A 20,294-nucleotide genomic window follows, 5' to 3' on the forward strand; every position below is an offset into this window, starting at 1 on the left:
TCCATAGTTAGGGTTTGTTTCAAGCTTCCAAGCTCCATAGTAAGTGATTCCAAGCCCGCTTTTAATGTTCTTTACGCTTTTGGAATCCCTAGAGCTCGATTAAGCTTATGTTAGCAATAATTCAACCTAGGGTTTATATTTGGAAAAATACCCATAGGTGAAATTTGTGTATTTTGATGTTTTATGATAGAATATGGGGTTTTAAATTATGTTAGACAACTTGTGCTACTCGGTTTTGAGTGAAAACGAGTAAAAGGGCTTAATCGGTAAAAATACCTAATAGTCACAAGTATATGTTAGAGTAAGAATTTGATGTTGCCATACAAGGGAAAAATGATCAGAATGTTATAAAACATAAGAATAAGGAATAAAGTTTAATTCCCGAGCCTAGGGGAAAAAGTGTAATTATGCAAAAGTTTAGGGGCAAAAGTGTAATTTTTCCAAAGTTCGTATTAAATGCTGTTTTGATGAATGTACGTATTAAATAAGATTAATTTGGCATTATAGATCAAGAGAAACGAGATTCAAGTCGCAATCGAGGAAAAGAAAAGATTGTGGACTAAATTACAAAATCTTTATATTTTGGTACCAAGGTAAGTTCATGTGTAAATAATGTAGCATAATTGTTATTTTTAAGTTATTGATGTTAATTATATGATATGCTGATTTTTAATCGTGAAATATTATGCTTTGTGGTTAATATTGAGTAATATGCAAATTATGTTTACTACTTGATAAATATGAATTGCTACCGAGTATCAATTCCGATATTCCATGGAAGACGGCAAATGTGAGATCGAGGGAAAAAGCCCGTTTGAACCTTAGGAATAGATTAGGATACAAGTGACATGTCATTAGGATGGTTGAGCATCCGAACTCGTTGATTTGAGTCCGAGTTCACTTATGGACGCGAATGTCCGAACTCATTGAGTTGAGTCCGAGTTCGTGAAATGTAACTAGGCATCCGAACTCGTTGAGTTGAGTCCGAGTTCACTTATGGATGCGAACGCCCGAGCTCGTTGAGTTGAGTCTGAGTTCACTTAGGGGCGGGTTACATGATTTCTTGATTACATATGAGGCACTTATGTGCAAATTATCCGTGTATCCGAGTTGTATTCCGATGTGTTTAATGGTGAAATTTCTTGTGAAATGGAAGAACACTTAAGATGCAAGCGACGTTTTGGTAAGTGTTGTGAAATGGACACTTTGGACAGGTATGTTCTTAACCCTCGGGTTGGAAATAGATACAACAACGATAAGATCGTAAGATGATGAATGATGTTTCAAAATGTGATAAATGTTTTGGTGATACCATGTTATGGTTGTTTGGTATGATTGTATTGTTATGTTACTTGTTATTTACATATGAACTTACTAAGCATTTATGCTTACTCCCTCCTCTTTATTTACTGTAGTTTTGAACAAGCCAGCTCGGGAATAGGGACGGGTCGAAGGTTCGATCACACTATCCAAAGGACTTTCATCTGGGTAAATGGCTTGTAAAACTTAAGTATGGCATGTATAGCAATATACTTATTTTGTGTAAATAATTTTATGATATGGCAATGATTGATTGAGAAAATGTTTGATATTGATAAGTCATGGTGATGGTTAAATTTAGATCATGTTTGATATCATGGAAGCTTAATAGGTTATCTAGTTCATAACAACTCATGAAAAGATGAAATTTGCCTTAAAATAGAATATTGTTGCAAAGAATGACATGAATTTGAAAAATCACTAAAAATAGTATAAATGGAATTAAATGATGAGCAATTATGAAATTTAAGCTTAATGAGTCTATTTTCATATGGATAAAAAACAGGCATATAAATTATACTTTATGAGATATTTGAAACCTTATAAACAAGGCCGAGTGATTTCTGGATCCTCCGTTTCGACTTTAAAAATTCATAATAAATTGTAAAAAATAATTAGAATTCATTCTTTATATGTACAGATTCCTTATTGAGTCTAGTTTTAATATAAAGAAACCTTGTAGTCATTGAAATTCTTTATGGAGAGATATCTGATTCTTAATACATAGATGGCAGAGTAGTCGAACCCTGAAACAGGGGAGACTTTAACTAATAAACTGTACTAATTTGCCCAACCAAAAATTCTACAAAACAATTAGTAAATAGATATATGAGTCTAGATTTATGGAAAATTTACGGATCTTGATTTTGAGGTTCGTAACTCGAGATATGATTTTTCTTGTAACTGTGACGCGGGTAGCTAGAAAGCTGTGAATGTAGAAACAAATGATTTGAAGTTCTTAATTTGATAAATTATGTTCGGTAACCCCTCAAGCTCGACTCCGGCGACGGTTTCGGGCGTGGGGGGGTTACTGTCTAGCTATACATGCCACAGATTTGTGATAGTGTGATGTCTCTCGATGAGAATGAGAACTATCTTGTGTAGAGATGGTACTTTCCAACCGAACTACACTCGATCACGTAGATAGGGATAGGAAGGTATTCTAATAAAGTGCAGTTATGATGAATTGAAACTCGAAAAGGTACGAATAAGAATTTATGAAATGTATATATATATATTTGTGATATGAGAAATATGAAATAGAATGTGTACATGGAATAATGAGCTTATCTATGGTTGATCGACAATCCCATGGTGTATATGATTGATTTGTTCAAGTGAATGCATGTGTTTAGATAACTTACTAAAAATACAAGTAGAACGAGTGTTCATGTATAATTATTTGAATGATTATGACTGGCAAGCTCGTATAGCTTAAGTAAATGCGTTAAATTGTTCGGATAGATTTATATGATTGTAATAACATGCATATGATGATGTGCAAAATCAAGGTTTCGATTGTAATGTATATTCATCCATGTTTGTTGGCCCTCATATGATATGATGTGCTTGTTATGTTTAATTAAGTGAATGTGACAAGAAAAGTTATCCAGAATTCATAAAATGTGTGCATAAGTGAACTTGAGTGAATAAGATAATCGAAAAATTGTGAAATACAAATATGAACGATAATTTTCCTGAAATGAATGACATGATTGTGATAGTGTCACTATGATGATAAAAGTTGTGTCATATGCATATGTATATGAGAGTCGAGTCAGAGGCCCTACGACCTCACCCCCTTACCAGAGTGGTGTTTATAAAGGATTTCATGAGTCTTGTGCTGAAATAAGCTCACGAGTATGAGACCAAAAGAGTTCAGTGGCAGAATAATTTTAAATATGGTCCGAGTTTGAGGATGAGTTGATAAGCAAAGACAAAACTTGAAAGGTATTAGGTTGATTTAAAGATTATTCGGTTTACGAAATATCGTAATGAGAGAAGAAATTAACTTTGGTAAACAGACTGATTCAGACACGACGTCGAAAGAATGTAGTAATTGAAATTCCTTTTTAACTTACTTTCTTCAGTGAAAGGAATAATACGGGATTAGTGATGACAGAAATAGTTAAAGGAATAATATTTGAAAGGTAAGACATTGAGTGTGACAGATATGGCTGAACAGATTTTGACAGTCTCTTTTGAAGTATTCTATATGTGTAATTGTTCTTGAGATTTGTTCTTATGGCCTTTACTCTTCTGATAAAACCTTTGTTTTATGGAAATGTTTTCTAATCATGATGTATAGACGAAAGTATTGGTAGTCCGACTGGTATATATAATCGGTATTGCTCCATTTCCCTCTGATATTCGATTGCGTTTCATTTATTGAAACTTTATGAAATAGTGCACATGATGATATAACTCTGTTTCTTTTAATTGATGTTCTATTCAATATGTATATATATATGGGAACGTATATCATTCTTATTGCATTTACTTCAGTGGGTTGGAAGGGTGTATTCTTCCGGACTTCTTTTCTCTGAGGAATTATCGAGACCCTTCATATTTTTCTTATGAGCTTTGTTCTAGATCTTTCATTTTGACAATGTATCTTGGATTTCTAAATCATGGAATTTCTTTATCTTGGATACCTCTGTCTTGGACTTCTTTATATGAATTTTTCTTTCCATATTCATTCTGTAAATTATTAATCATGGTTCATACCTAAAATGTATTCTTTGGCTTATGAAGACTATGCCAATTACGACTATGTTTCCAGTTTGATTATAGCAACATCATAATTCCAGTATTTGGATTTCTTTTCCCGAGTAACTTAATTAAAATTAATGCCTTCAGTCGGGATATTCTTCTTATTCTGAGTTAATGTATTTGAAGTGGTCTTTTGATTAACATGATAAATGAATTTTGAATGCAGAAGAAGAGAAGATTTCTTGAAATGTCATTTATTGATGATTAAGACTGGCTTGGTTGTTCAATCGGTAATTGGTTATTGTTTGGAGGATTAAATGAGACATGTGTGTCTGGGAATAAGATTTCATTTCCTTACGGGTAAAGGACAGACAGTTTGAATGAAAAGTATATAGTTCTTAGAAAGCTTTGTCTAATTTAAGGCTGCTTTGAACAATAGAAATTTCTGTCTTATGGAATTTGAAAAGTCTATTACTTGTTAGAAATGTTTGGTCAAATGAGAATATTGTTAACCGAAGCCTTTGAACTAGTTGAGTCTGCATTGGGGAAAGACTCCTCGACCTTCAGTAATGTGTTATGAGGCTATAAGGTAATATGATAGCTTAAAGTATCCGATGTTAAAGAGAGATCTAAATTGTGATAATGTAGATGACTTGAGTTAGTTATTTTATGATCTTTGAGAAAAGAAAAATGTGATTACAAGTGCTTGGGTAGAAAATCCAAAGCTTATACAGAGAGAGTTTGCAAGAAAACTCACAAGAGTGATGTATTGGTACTCGAGTTTGGAACTCAACATTTATGATTTTTGTATTTGGATACATGAATTGTTATCAGGATTATTCTTATCTTTGAAAGAGAAAAATGTTTTATGGCTTGTTGCTAAATGTTTGACGAAATCTGCAAATCATTTCAGTATGTGTTGAATTTTCGCTTAACGGATCAATAGAATCGTGTATCTCCGAGGTTGTCAGATTTCATAGAAAGCTTTGAATGCGTGGTTGTGTTTTGGCACCGCATTTCATTTTCGGTTTGATCGGTTCAGATTCTTGACAATATGTTTCATTTTCGTGTTTCAGAATTTAAGAGTAATTGAGAATTAAATTCATAAACTATTGGGTCGTACGAGGTAATAGAGTATAAGGCCAAGATGAACTGGCTAGTTTTACTATTTGAATTCGAAAATCAATATGTGTGTATATGTGACATGATGACATAGATCGGACTTTTGTGTATATGAATTCTCAGGTGGAGGTTGAAATTCAACCGAAGTGTAGTATAGCAATGAATCGCTTATGTCACTGATATGAGAAAGTAAAGAGATAAGTATTAGAGGCACAGTCGAGTGAAAGTTCTTTAGCGATGATTATGTGAAAGAGAAGTTTATGTGAATTCCAAAACCACTTTTCTGGTAAGATTTTCGAGGACGAAAATCCCTAAAGGGTGGAGAATTGTAACAGCTTGATTTTGGACCTAGTCGAAACAGTGGTTTCAGAACCATTATTTTAAGGCTGGAGAAATTATTTTTAATATTATTTTGGGTATTATAACATGATTATATGAGTGTATGAAATTTTTGGTGAATTAATTTTAGTGTTTGTGAGCTTAATTGAGAAAAATGGCTAAATCGCAAAAAGGGCAAAAGTTTTGTTTTGCTAGCCAAATGTGTTAAATAGCTAGAGAACCATAATTGTGTGTCTTTAAAGTGCAAATAGGCCTTTAAATTAGTGGTGGCTGGCCATAGAGACAAGGGAATGAAAATTTTCAAAGGTTAGGTGAAATTGGTGACTTGTTTGATTAGAAATAAAATAAAATAAAGAGAAAGTGATATCATCTTTTCACCTTCACTCTCTCCATCGAAAATACTAGTAAAATAAAGAGTTTTGAAAGCTTAAAATTTGCAGGTACTCTTCACCCTTGCAAATCAAGAAAATTGAGATTCGAGCTTAAATTGAAAAGTACAAGGTTATGGACTAAAATGGAATAATTGGCCGAAATTTGCATTCGAGGTAAGTCCGTGTGACTAAATAAGCATTTTATCCATATTATTATTAATATACTTGAAATCCATTTTACTATAATTGTATTGAATTATATGTTGATGGAGTTATGTATGAGAAAGTGATGCCAAAACTTAATAACACTCATGTGATGATAGAATACATTAGAAATTTGATGGAATATCATATTCCATTGAAACGAGTAAGTTGTACGTTAATAATGCAAATATAATGTTACCATGTATTGTACAATTAGTATGGTCTGAATTGTTGACTTGCATTGTGAATGTAAATTATGAGAATTTACGTAGCAATAACTCCTGGTTGAACCTTAGGAATAGATTGGGATATTCATGCCATGACATTGGGTGATATGTGTGCTAGTGTAAGACATGTCTGGAACATGCATCGGCTACATTATGAGAGCCAGTGTAAGACATGTCTTGGATATGCATCGACCTCAAGATATACAAGCCAATATAAGACATGTCTGGGACATGTATCAGCATTGAGACGAAAGCTAGTGTAAGACATGTCTGGGACATGCATCGGCCTCGAGATATACAAGCTAGTGTAAGACCTGTCTGGGACATGACATCGACACCGATAGATGAGAGCTAGTGTAAGACCTGTTTGGGACATGGTATCGGCCTCGATATATAAAAGTCAGGTAAGACCTGTCCGGGACATGGCATCGACTTTAATGTGCTAGCCAGTGTAAGATCATGTCTGGGACATGGAGTCGGCATCTTATCCCATGTTTGGGGCTATTGAATATACTATTGTATTCCAAATGGATTAATGGGAGATGTGTGGTTTATATCGAAATGATAAAGCTTATGACTATGTTGTGAGTGGTACAGGCACTTATATGAAATTGATGAGATGTGAATTCAATTCATGTTGTATGATTAATAAGGAATGAATATGAGTAAGTATATGAGTATGTTGAGTAATACAAGTATGTATGCCAAACTCATGAGAAATGATTTCGGTTTATGATGCACATTTCGTGAGGATGTAAATAGGTAAGTCATGCCTATGAGAATGATTTTGTGATGACCTTGTGATTATAGGTCTATACTTATGATGTATAAACATGTATTTTCACCAATGTGGTGAAAATGAATTAATAAGGTGTGATAAACTTAGTATCATTAATTTACACTAAAACAGTTTTGGACAGCAGCAGTAGTCTGATTTTGAAAATCCACTAAAAATTGTGGAAATTTAGTTAGAGGCTGAATAAAATATGAAATTAAATCTTAATGAGTCTAGTTTCACATAGAAGAACAATGTAAGCAAATGAGTTTCATACTATGAAATATTAAAATTGTTGTGAGACAGAGTCAGAATGATTTCGAAATCCCCTGTTCTGATTTGAGAAATTCATTGAAAATTTTATAAAATTAGTTATGGGTTATAATTTATATTCTTATATTTATTAATGAGTCTATTTTGAAGAGAAAAAGACGGGAACATCATCCGAGTCCTGTATTATGAGATAATTAATTTTTAGTGAAGAGGGCTTAGAATTGTCAGACAGCAAAAAAGGGGTGAATTTCAGGAATAAACTATACTTATTGGCTAGACCAAAAATTTTAGAAGTTTTATGGTAAGAAATAAATGTGAGTCTATTTTTAGGAAAAAATAGCGGATCTTAAGTTGGAGTTCCGTAGATCTAGATATAAATAATTTAGTACCTATGACTCAAGAAAATAGCTTGACTAAAACATAAGTAAAAATGCAAATAGGGTTGTATTACCCTGAGAATCAAGTTGATAAATTGCTTATTATTTTCATATGGTCTTACTAAGCTATAAAGCTTACCCTCTCCTTTCCATTTCTTTAGTGTTGTCAGGTTAGCTCGAGGTTGGAGATTGTCGAAGGCAGCATCACACTATCAAGCCATCACCTTTGGAGAATTGGCATATGTGTATTAAGTACCTTCAAGTGAGTGGCATGTTTAGGGACTTAGTTTTTATGATAGATGTTGTTATGATCAGCCAAATGTATTGGCTTATATTGATTCATTGTATGTAACCATGAGATGTGGCTTATAATGATTGTGGCTTGTAATCCTAGTTATCCATGATAAGTTCTAATGCTTGTGATGCGATGATGTTTTTATGCTTGTGGGACATGCATGTTGGGTGTTAAGACATGTGTGTATGATAAATGTTTCATGACCTATCAAAATGGTTATAGCCATGAAGTAATTGTATGGTATATAAACAAGATGATGATAATTGAACATGAATGCTTAATGTTTAAATAAGGTCACACGACAAGGTCAATGAATATGGATTTATCGCGTCTAAACTTGATATTATTTGAGTAGGTGAAACTTGTGTATGTAACACGTTAAAGTTGAGAATACACCTTAGTGAAGTATGCTAAATCATTAAAATGATCCATGATGTATAACTTTGATGTGTGTAAAGATTTGAAGGATTAATGGTAACAAAAGGCTTGGACAATAGCCTAAGTGTTAGCCACACGGGGAAAGACACGGCCATGTGTTTCAGCCGTGTGGATGACACAGCCTAGCACACGGGTGTGTGGCCTGGCCACGTGGTTCGATTTCCCTGTTTCATGGAAAAGAATTCTAAGTTTTCCTGAAACTTTTCAAAGTTCTCGGTTTAGTCCCGAATCAATCCCGATGTGTATTTTGGGCTAGCCAAATAATGGATGACATGCATGTGTTTGAAAAGTTTTGAATTAAAAGAAATTTTATGGCTGATTTTTGCATGTATGTGTTTGTTTAAGTCCGGTAATGCCTCGTACCTTCTCCCGGCATCAGATACAAGTAAGAGTGTTACAGATACATCCTTTTGCTTTTTAATTGCCTCCTCCACTCCAATTAGTTGCACATTCCCTTGTGGCCTCCAATTCTTGTTGTTTCCCACTGTAGGTGTTTTAGTACTAATTGGCAGCGATTATGTACCTCCTATATAAGAGCATTGAGCCCCTACCTTTTTTGAAAAAAACATTAAATTTCATTCTCTCCTTTCCAATTAAATTTTATTCTACTTTTAAAGCCGACGTATATGGTGGATCATCTCTTATTTTACTTTTTTTTGTAGGATTTAGCTGAAGACAGTCTTTAAGACCATACCCCATTCTTCCACATCCAAAGTAAAACATTGGTAATTTCTCATACTTAAAAGGAACCCACGGTTTATTAATATTATCAATTGAGACAAAAATACCTCGTCGAAGTGGTTTCTACACATCCAAATTAATCCTTAGATGGCATAAATCTCCATTGATTTCCAATCTGATTACACCTCCAATCGCGATGTAATACCCCTTACCCGTACCCGAAACTGAAAGGAGGTACGAGGCATTACCAGAAAATACGGGCTATAAAATTTTTTTTTAATTTAAAACCGATCAAACAGGATCGTATTGTCCCAATTATAGACCTACGAGGTCCAAAACATGCATTAAAAGTGATCCGGGACTAAACTGAGGACTTTAGAAAACTTTAGGGAATTTCTAGGTTTAAGCCTCACACGCTCGTATGGAGGCAATGCGCACGCCCGTGGGCATTGGGACACCCCTGTGTTCCTTACCCTGTTGAATTATTGGAATTCATTTTTCATTTCGAACCTACAGAGGTTTTCACACGGTTGAACACACGCCTGTGTCCCTGACCCATGTCCCCCACACAGCCTAGACACGCCTCTGTCATTACCCGTACCCAAAAACATGGACATTCTGTTTATAACGTCATCATCCATCTAGGGGCACACGGCCAAGACACACGCCCGTGTGCAAGGCCATGTCCTCCATACAGTTCAGACACACAGCCGTGTTTCTGCCCGTATGTTTACTACCATGCACACTGACCTAAAAATTCAAGATGCAGGGGACACACAGCTGAGCAACACGCCCAAAGGGCAGGCCGTGTGTCACACACAGCCTAGACACATGTCTGTGTGTCCACTCGTGTGTACCTTCTCGGAGGCTATTTTCTAAGCCAAAGGTCACCCTTAACATCCATACACATTTATAAACTTCAATGGTATTTAACATGGCCTAAATATGTCCATAATCCACCTTGGCATAGTCTTTTGCATGTTAACCTCTCATCTCATTGGTTTAGCACATGCTAGGTTATCCTTTTTGTATTAAGGATTACAACTTCAATAATCACATTTTATACTTGGCTCATTTTATAATTCATTGCCAATTATGACCTAATCATCTTCGAATGATTTGTCCACATTTCACATATCCATTCATAAAATACCATATTTAACCATCACATGAAACATTTAAGCATAACCGTGCACAATTAGTAGGTTTACAACCTACATCAAAATGAGCCATATCCCATGGCCAAATACAAAATGAATAAGTATATCATTCAAGCCCTTACATTGGCTAGCCAAATGACACATATAACAAAATGATCAAGAATCCTATACATGCCATAATAACAAAATAAAAGTTTCTACATACCCAAGCAAGACAAGTTGATAGTGTTGACAATGTTCCAATCGTCTTCCAATCTTCACGAGTCCTCGAGCTCTGTAAGACAAGGGAAATGAAAAGAGGGTAAGTATTGACATTCTTAGTAAGTTTGGATAACAAGAAGGTAAGCTTATCGGTTGTTTAGCATACAACCATATTAGATATTCAAGCCAGCATGCATAGTATAATTTCCCTATCACATACACTTAATCATCATGTTAGTTTCAATTAATCTTAGATGAGCTCATCATTTCAAGCATTTCTATTTTCGTTTCTCATTTTAATCCTATTGAACTTCTCGGAATCTCGATGGATATCTCATTTACAGTCAAATCGTGTGAATGATCATTTTAAATACGCACTCCCATGAACCTCACTCTTACAGTGGGATTACTAGTCCAAGATAAATCCCCCGAAATGTAAACTCATAGAGTAATATCGGGATTAGCAGTCCAGGCTAAATCCCTTACAATGACATGTACTCTAATGAGCTTAGATCTGAATTACCAATCCAAGCTAAATTCAGACCCTAATCAGGTTACTTGTCCAGGCTAAATAAATTTCAGCACACTTATTCTTCGAGAGGCTCGATCACTAAAGGAACACCCGTCTGGGCTAGATCCTTTTTACCGTCAATTAATTTTGAGAAATCCATCAGATATCCTTTCATTTCAATTGGGAAACTTCAATTCTCTTTTAAACTATACTACCACATTTCATGGATTATCATGCAATGAATGTCTAAATTGTCATACATTCAAATATATACATTTTGTGCATATTAAGAGTTTACTTCGAGTTACACGAACTTACTTGGTAATTACTTTGGGTTCGTATTTCGATTATTTTGAAACCTTTCGTTTTTCACGGTTGACCTCTGGAATTGGTTCCTCGGAGTCTGTATCAGTAAAAGTAAATTATTAATACCTCACATTGTTCATTTTCGGCTTAAGACTCACCCCGGGCAAAATGACCAATTTGCCCCTAACCTTTCACACTTTTTACAATTTAGTCCTAAGGCTCGTATAATGAAATGCATGCAATTTCTAAGTTACCCAAGCATAGCCGAATATTTTTCTTGCTTATAGTAGCCCACATTTTCTTTCATTTCACATTTTTCTACCCATTTTCACAACTTTTACAAAATGGTCCCTTAAGCCATTTCCATGAAAAACTACTTAGTAAAAGTTGTTTACTATCCTTTAAACTCTCATATTCCTCCATAAATCATCAAAACACAAGCATCTCATGCATGGGTAAATTTTTTAACATGAACCCTAGCTTGAAATATGGGTAGAAATAGAGAGAACATGTTACGAGGATCTCAAAAACATAAATAACATAAAAAACGGGGCTAGGGAATACTTACGATCAAGCTTGAAATGTTGAACCAAAACCCTAGCTATTGCTATAGAGAATTTCGACAGCCATAAGGAAGATGATGACTGATTTTGGCTATCGTTTTCCCTTTTTATTTCATTTATTACCAAATAACCAAAATGCCCTTGCTTAATAACCTTTCAAAATTTTCCATGCATACCTATTTTTTTCCAAAAACTTAGAAATTAGGTAAATTTCTATTTAAGGCCTCCTAATTAATAATCCATAGCAATTTCATACTAATTGCTTCTAGAACCCAAGTTTTACAATTTATTCAATTTGGTCCCTAATTTCCAATTGGACACCTTATACTTAAAATTTCTTCATGAAACCTTAACACATGCTTATTTTCATATCCTAGACCTCATAATAATCATAAAACAAATATTTTAATGTCGAAATTATGGTTCCAAAACCACTATTCCGACTAGGCCCAAATTTTGGGATGTTACATTCTCCCCCCTTTGAGACTTTCTTTTTCGAAAGTCTTACCAGTAAACAAGTTCAGATATTGACTTCTCATGGCTTCAGTCGGTGAAATCACATGTGAGGGGTCCGATCTATATCTACGCAACATGGACACATGGAATACATCATGAATCTTTTCCAATTTGGAAGGTAACGGTAATCGGTAGGCTAGCGGTCTAACTCTTTCAGTAATCTCATACGGTCCGATAAACCTTGGACTCAGTTTGCCTTTTCGACCAAATCTCAAGACCCTTTTCCATGGAGACACTTTCAAGAATACTTTATCTCCAACTTGAAACTCAATCTCTTTTCTCTTCAAGTCAGCATATGACTTTTGCCTATCCGATGCCGCTTTCAAACAGTCCCGTATCACTTTAACCTTTTCTTCAGTTTTCTTAACTAAATCAACTCCATGAATCTGACTTTCCTTGAGCTCTATCCAATACAGTGGAGTTCGAAACTTCCAACCATAAAATGCCTCATAAGGTGTCATTTTTAAACTCGTTTGGAAACTGTTGTTGTAAGCAAATTCTACCAAAGGTAAGTATTTTTCCCAACTACCCTAAAATTCAAGAACGCAACACCGTAACATGTCCTCGAGAGTCTGAATCATCCGCTCAGACTGACCATCAGTCTGTGGGTGGAATTCCGTACTAAAACTCAACTTTGTACCTAAGGCTTCTTGTAGTTTCTTCCAAAATCTCGAACTAAATCTCGGGTCCCTATCTAAAATAGTCGATAATGGTACCCCTTGTAATCTCACAATTTCGAAAATGTACAAGTCAGCCAGTTTATGAAGAGAGTAATCAATCCGTACCGGGATGAAGTGAGCTGACTTCGTTAGTCTATCAACCATAACCCAAACAATATCTTTCTTTTTCGGGGTTAACGGTAATCCATTCACAAAGTCCATGGTAATCCAATTCCATTTCCATTCGGGTACCATCACAGGCTGTAACGAACCTGAAGGTACTTGGTGTTCAGCCTTGACTTGTTGACATATCAAACATTTCGACATAAATTCAGAGATATCCCTTTTCATGCCATTCCACCAGTACATTTTCCTTAAATCATTGTACATCTTGGTACTTCCCAGATGAACAGACAGACAACTATCATGTGCCTCTTGCAAAATTTTTCAAATAAGTTCATCGTCTTTGGGTACACAAAACCTATCTCGAAACATCAAACAATCATTAGAATCAACCCGAAAATCTGACTCAACACCCGTCTCACATTGTGCTCTTCTGGCCTGTAAATCACTATTATTGATCTAAGCTATGTAAATTTCTTATAGGAATGTCGGTCTAGCTCTTAACTCTGCCAAAATCGAACCATCATCAGATAACGTCAATCATGAGTTCATAGCCCTCAATGCAAACAAGGATTTCCTACTCAAGGCCTCAGCGACCACGTTCGCCTTTCCCGGGTGACAATAAATTATCAGCTCATAATCTTTAATCAGCTCTTCTGGAAACACATTCGGATATTCACACACTATTGGTACCGACTTAATCTTCAGCTCTGATTTTTTAGTATTCAGTACAAAAGCAAGGTAGGCTTCATATGCTTTTCTCATATACTTTTGAGCCCTCATTGAGGTAATCACAACCGGTGGTGTATTCAACTCACTTGAATCAACTCGGAGAATTTCACCATCTGAACATTTCAATTCAATATACTTGCTACCACAATTTACTATCACATCATGAATGACTAACTAATCCATGCCAAGTATTACATCCAATTCATCGAAAGGCAAAAGCATAAGGTTAGCCGGAAAACAATAACCTTGAATCGTCAAAGGACAATTCTTACAAACTTTATCTACTAACACAGACTTGCCTAGAGGGTTTGACACCTTGACTACAAATTCTGTGGGTTCCACAGACATATCCATGCTAGACACCAATTTCATGCAAAGGTATGAATGGGTTGATCCCGGGTCAATTAAGGCAATGACATGAGTATCATAGATAGAAAATATACCCATAATGACATCAGGAGCTGAAGCCTCCTCTCTAGCGCGTATGGCATAGGTTGTCACTAGAGCTCGAGCCTCTGATTTTGCTATAGAATCCTTGGCATCAATTCAACTTCCACTTGCACTTGCAAGATGTCTCGGAGGTCTACCTCAAGAAATAGGAGCGTTCAACTTCGTGGCTAATACAACCTCTTTATCAGCTTACTCCGAGCAATCTCTAAGGAAGTGGTCAAGAGAACCACACCTAAAACATACTTCACTTTTCATTTGGCACTCTCCAAAATGAAATTTATTGCAACTTTTACATCTCAGCTTTTGATCATCTACAATTCCCACACTAGTTACCATAGGGGAGCAAGACTTCTGGTTATGACGTTTGGAGCTTCTTGCTCTACCCGAATATCCCACCAATGAAGTGGAACATTTCTGTTGACTTTGCGATTTCTTTGTGGGAAACAAGTGCGCCTTACCACTGGATCTCTTACTTGAAACTCAAGCTTCTCTCATTGCTTGTTTTCTTTCATTATTAAGCTCTTCGGCCTTCTTGGCTCGATCAGCTAATGCAGCAAATTCTCGTATCTCGAGGATCCCAATTAGCAACTTAATTTCCTCATTCAGACCTTCTTCGAAGCGCTTACACATTTCTGCCTCTGTTTGAACCCATTCATTTGCATACTGACTTAACCTTATGAACTCTCTTTCGTATTCTAACACGGTTCTATTTCCTTGTTTGAGTTCTAAGAACTCTTTTCACTTCTGATCTAAGAACCTTTGACTGATGTATTTCTTTTTAAACTCAGCTTGGAAAATTTCCCATGTGATATTCTCTCTCAGTGCCACCGAGGATACTGTCTTCCACCAGTGGTATGCAGTGTCTTTCAATAGCGACACTGCGTATTTCAAACTTTCCTAAGAAGTACATGACAGTTCTTCGAGAACCCGCATGGTATTCTTAAGCGAAAACTCAGCACGTTCTGGATCATTATCAATCGTGGAGCTAAGCTTATCCACTGGGGTCTTACCAATTTTCACAGGTGTCATACCTTGTGGCACTTCTTCTTCAACTCGAGTAGGGGGCAGAGGAGATCGTGGTATATTGGGGCAATTTCTCAAGTAATTCCCAAACCACTCATCTATCATCTCGAAAAAAGATAGCCTTCGTCTCTTCCCGACCCTCAGACATAGGCCTTCTACTACTACTAGAAGTAGCTCGTTGTACGGAAGTTGGAGCATGACTTTTGGCTCCCTCGGACTCATTTTAGGCTTGATCTGAAGACATTTACTATATCCAAATACAATATAAAGGGTTAGAAGATGTCACACTATCATAACTTGTATAATGACATGTATAACTAGACTCGTTACATGCTATGTTGTCCAAGAATCTACTAAACTATAGCTCTGATACCACTAAATGTAATACCCCTTACTCGTACCCAATATTGAGATGAGGTACGGGGCATTACCGAAAAATACGGGCTATAAAATTTTATTTCAATTTAAAACGGATCATATAGAATCGTATTGTCCTAATTATGGACCTAAGAGGTCCAAAACATGCATTAAAATTGATCCGGGACTAAACCGAGGACTTTAGAAAACTTTAGGGAATTTCTAGGTTTAAGCCTTACACACCCATGTGGAGGCAATGCGTACGCCCGTATGCACTGGGACACGCCCATGTCCCTTACCCATGTTGAATTATTGGAATTTATTTTTCATTTCGAACCTATAAGGGTTTTCACACGACCGAACACACGCTCGTGTCCCTCACACAGCCTAGACATGCCCGTGCCTAAAAACATGAACACTCTATTTATGACATCATCATCCATCTAGGGGCACACGGCCAAGACACATGCCCATGTGCAAGGCCATGTCCTTCACACGGTTGAGACACATGGCTGTGTTTCTGCCAATATGTTTACTACCTGCATGCTAACCTAAAAATTCAAGGTGCAAGGGACACACGGCTGAGCAACAAGCCCAAAGGGCAGGCCATGTGTCATAAACGGCCTAGACACATGCCCATGTGTCTAACTATGTGTACCTTCTTGGAGGCTATTTTCCAAGCCAATAGGCACCCTCAACATCCATACATATTTATAAACTTTAATGGTATTTAACATGGCCTAAATATGTCCATAATCCACCTTGGCATAGTCTATTGCATGTTAACCTCATCTTATTGGTTTAGCACATGCTAGGTTATCCTTTTTGTATTAAGGATTACCACTTCAATAATCACATTTTATACTTGGCTCATTTTATAACTCATTGCCAATTATGACCCAACCATCTCCGAATGATTTGGCCACATTTCACATGTCCATTCATGATATACGACATTTAACCATCACATGAAAGATTTAAGCATAACCATGCACAATTAGTAGGTTTACAACCTCCATCAAAATGAGCCATATCCCATGGCCAAATACAAAATGAAAAAAGTATATCATTCAAGCCCTTACATTGGCTAGCCCAATGACACATATAACAAAATGATCAAGAATCCTATACATGCCATTATAACAAAATAAAAGTTTCTATATACCCAAGCAAGACAAGTTGATAGTGTTGACAATGTTCCAACTGTCTTCCAATCTTCATGAGTCCTCGAGCTCTGTAAGACAAGGGAAATGAAATGGGGGTAAGCATTTACATGCTTAGTAAGTTTGAATAACAAGAAGGAAAGCTTACCGGTTGTTTAGCATACAATCATATTAGATATTCATGCCAACATGCATAGTATAATTTCTTTATCACATACACTCAACCATCATGTTAGTTTCATGTCAATACAATTAAACATTAATCTTAGGTAAGCTCATCATTTCAAGCATTTCTATTTTCGTTCCTCATTTTAATCCCATTGAACTTCTCGGAATCTCGATGGATATCTTGTTTACCGTCAAATCGTGTGAGTGATCATTTTAAATACGCACTCTCGTGAACCTCGCTCTTACGGCAGGATTACCAGTCCAAACTAAATCCCCTAAAATGTAAACTCATAGGGTAATGTCGGGATTACTAGTCTAGGCTAAATCCCTTACAATGACAAGTACTCTAATGAGCTCATATCTGAATTACCAGTCCAGCTAAATTCAGACCCTAATCGGATTACCCGTCTGGGCTAAATCCATTTCAGCACACTTATTCTTTGGAAGGCTCGATCACTAAAGGAGCACCCGTCCGGGCTAGATCCTTTTTACCGTCAATTCATTTCGAGAAATCCATTAGATATCCTTTTATTTCAATTGGGAAACTTCAATTCTCTTTTAAACTATACTACCACATTTAATAGATTATCATGCAATAAATTTCTAAATTGTCATACATTCAAATATATACATTTTGTGTATATTAAGAGTTTACTTCGAGTTACACGAACTTACCTGGTAATTGCTTCGGATTCGTATTTCGGTTATTTCGAAACCTTTCGTTTTCTACTGTTGACCTTCGTAATTGGTTCCTCGGGGTCTATATCAGTAAAAATAAATTATTAATACCTCACATTGTTCATTTTCGGCTTAAGACTCACCCCCGGGCAAAATGACCAATTTGCCCCTAACATTTCACACTTTTTACAATTTAGTCTTAAGGCTCGTATAATGAAATGCATGCAATTTCTAAGTTACCAAGCCTAGCCGAATATTTTTCTTGCTTATAGTAGCCCACATTTTCTTTCATTTCACATTTTTCTACCCATTTTCACAACTTTTACAAAATGGTCCCTTAAGACATTTCCATGAAAAACTACTTAGTAAAAGTTGTTTACTATCCTTTAAATTCTCATATTCTTCCATAAATCATCAAAACACAAGCATATCATGCATGGATAAATTTTTGAACATGAACACTAGCTTGAAATATGGGTAGAAATAGAGAGAACATGTTATAAGGATCTCAAAAACATAAATAACATAAAAAACGGGGCTAGGGAATACTTACTGTCAAGCTTCAAATGTTGAACCAAAACCCTAGCTATGGCTATAGAGAATTTCGACAGCCACAAAGAAGATGATGGCTGATTTTAGCTATCTTTTTCCCTTTTTATTTCATTTATTACCAAATGACCAAAATGCCCTTCCTTAATAACCTTTCAAAATTTTCCATGCATGCCCATTTTTGTCCAAAAACTTAGAAATTGGGTAAATTGCTATTCAAGAGCTCCTAATTAATAATCCATAGCAATTTCATACTAATTTCTTCTAGAACCCAAGTTTTACAATTTATTCAATTTGGTCCCTAATTTCCAATTGGACACCTTATACTTAAAATTTCTTCATGAAACTTTAACACATGCTTATTTTCATATCCTAGACCTCATAATAATCATAAAACAAATATTTTGGTGTCGAAATTGTGGTTCCGAAACTACTATTCCGATTAGGCCCAAATTTTAAGATGTTACATTTACACCAATTGCATGCAAAAGATATTTTTTTATCAAACTATGGTAAGCATAAGCCTATCTTTATCCAAAACAGTGATGAAGTAAGCTGAATCTGGGCTCTTTCCATCGGTTGAGTTAATCTGTCAAATAATATAAGACTTTTTTTGAAAAAGCCATGGTCTCCCCTCCATAATTGTCTCGAGATCTTCTTCCAAATCAAACACTATCAAAAATAAATTCTGCCCCACCATCTGGATCTCAAATTTTTTCCTTGTCTTCCATATACTTTTCATCTGTGCCATAAAGCTTTTTGGATTGTAAAGCTTCTCTGTCCAAATTGTACAGATCAAAGTTGGTTTTTCACTTGGTACCACCATTTAACCTTTGAATGATAATTGAATGAGTTCTTCTACTAGGAGAGAGATCTCATCCCTCCCACTCGATTGTCCCCACCGCTTTCCTCTATCCCAAGCCGCAGCAGTTACTGCTTTCTCTAGGACTGTAAGCAAAGCACTCTTGGCGACTCTTAAATGATGCTATTATTAGTTAGGATGAAATACAAATTATTTTTACTATAGTTAGTAGATAGTTGGGTGATAAAAAAAAAGACAAAATTGACTAATTGGGTGACAAAAAAAAAGAAATTTACTAATAATTGAGTGACCATTTTGTAACTTTTTATAATTGGGTAGCCAAAAAAGAAAATATAAACCATAATTGGGTGACCTCTATTGTAGTTTACCCATTTTTATTTAGAAATTAATTTCCTTTTTCCAACTCAAATTAAAAAAAAAAATCCTAAATACGAGCAGCTCTTAATTGACTGAAAAGTTTCTTTTTAATGAAATTATACATTAGGTATCTAATTCAATAACAATAAAAAATCAAACTCAAAGTACCTTACTCAAACAAAGAAAGGGTATCATTTAATGGCTTATTATTCAATTAAGCTTATTTAAAAAACAAATCAATTTAGATTTTGAATGTGGAAACTCAAAGATAGCTTATATTTTAAATAAGTTTATTATTTTTTTTGTTCTAACTCTATTTTTAAATTTAATATTTTAATTTGAACTCTTGACTCTGCATTTTCTTTAAATATCAAAATTTATTAGACAATATTTTACAAATAAACTAAAAACAAATTAAAATTTCAACATTAGAATCCATGGATTAAAGCTTAAATTCTATAAAAATTATAAGGAGCAATCTTATAATTATATAGAAATAAGTCCCTTTGAAGCCTAACTTAACTTGATCCATGGTATGTGCAAAAGAAAAGAAAAGAAAAAACAACAGACTTGATTCATGGTAAATTACTAGTTTTTTCCTGATCTAGTCTAGTTGCTTAAGACTTAAAGACGGCCAGATGAAGGCAATGATTCAATTTCCGCGTTATTCCCACTAATTATTTCTGTTATTATATCCTTAATTAACTTTCAAACACAAAAATAAATAAGGTAATCAATCCTTCGAAATTAAACAAAACGGTTTATAAATAAAACCAAAATTGGTATTTTTAAAATCAAAGTTATAATGAAATTTCTTCCAT

This window comes from Gossypium arboreum, chromosome 6 (assembly GCF_025698485.1).
Source record: "Gossypium arboreum isolate Shixiya-1 chromosome 6, ASM2569848v2, whole genome shotgun sequence".
NCBI classification, from domain to species: Eukaryota; Viridiplantae; Streptophyta; class Magnoliopsida; order Malvales; family Malvaceae; genus Gossypium; species Gossypium arboreum.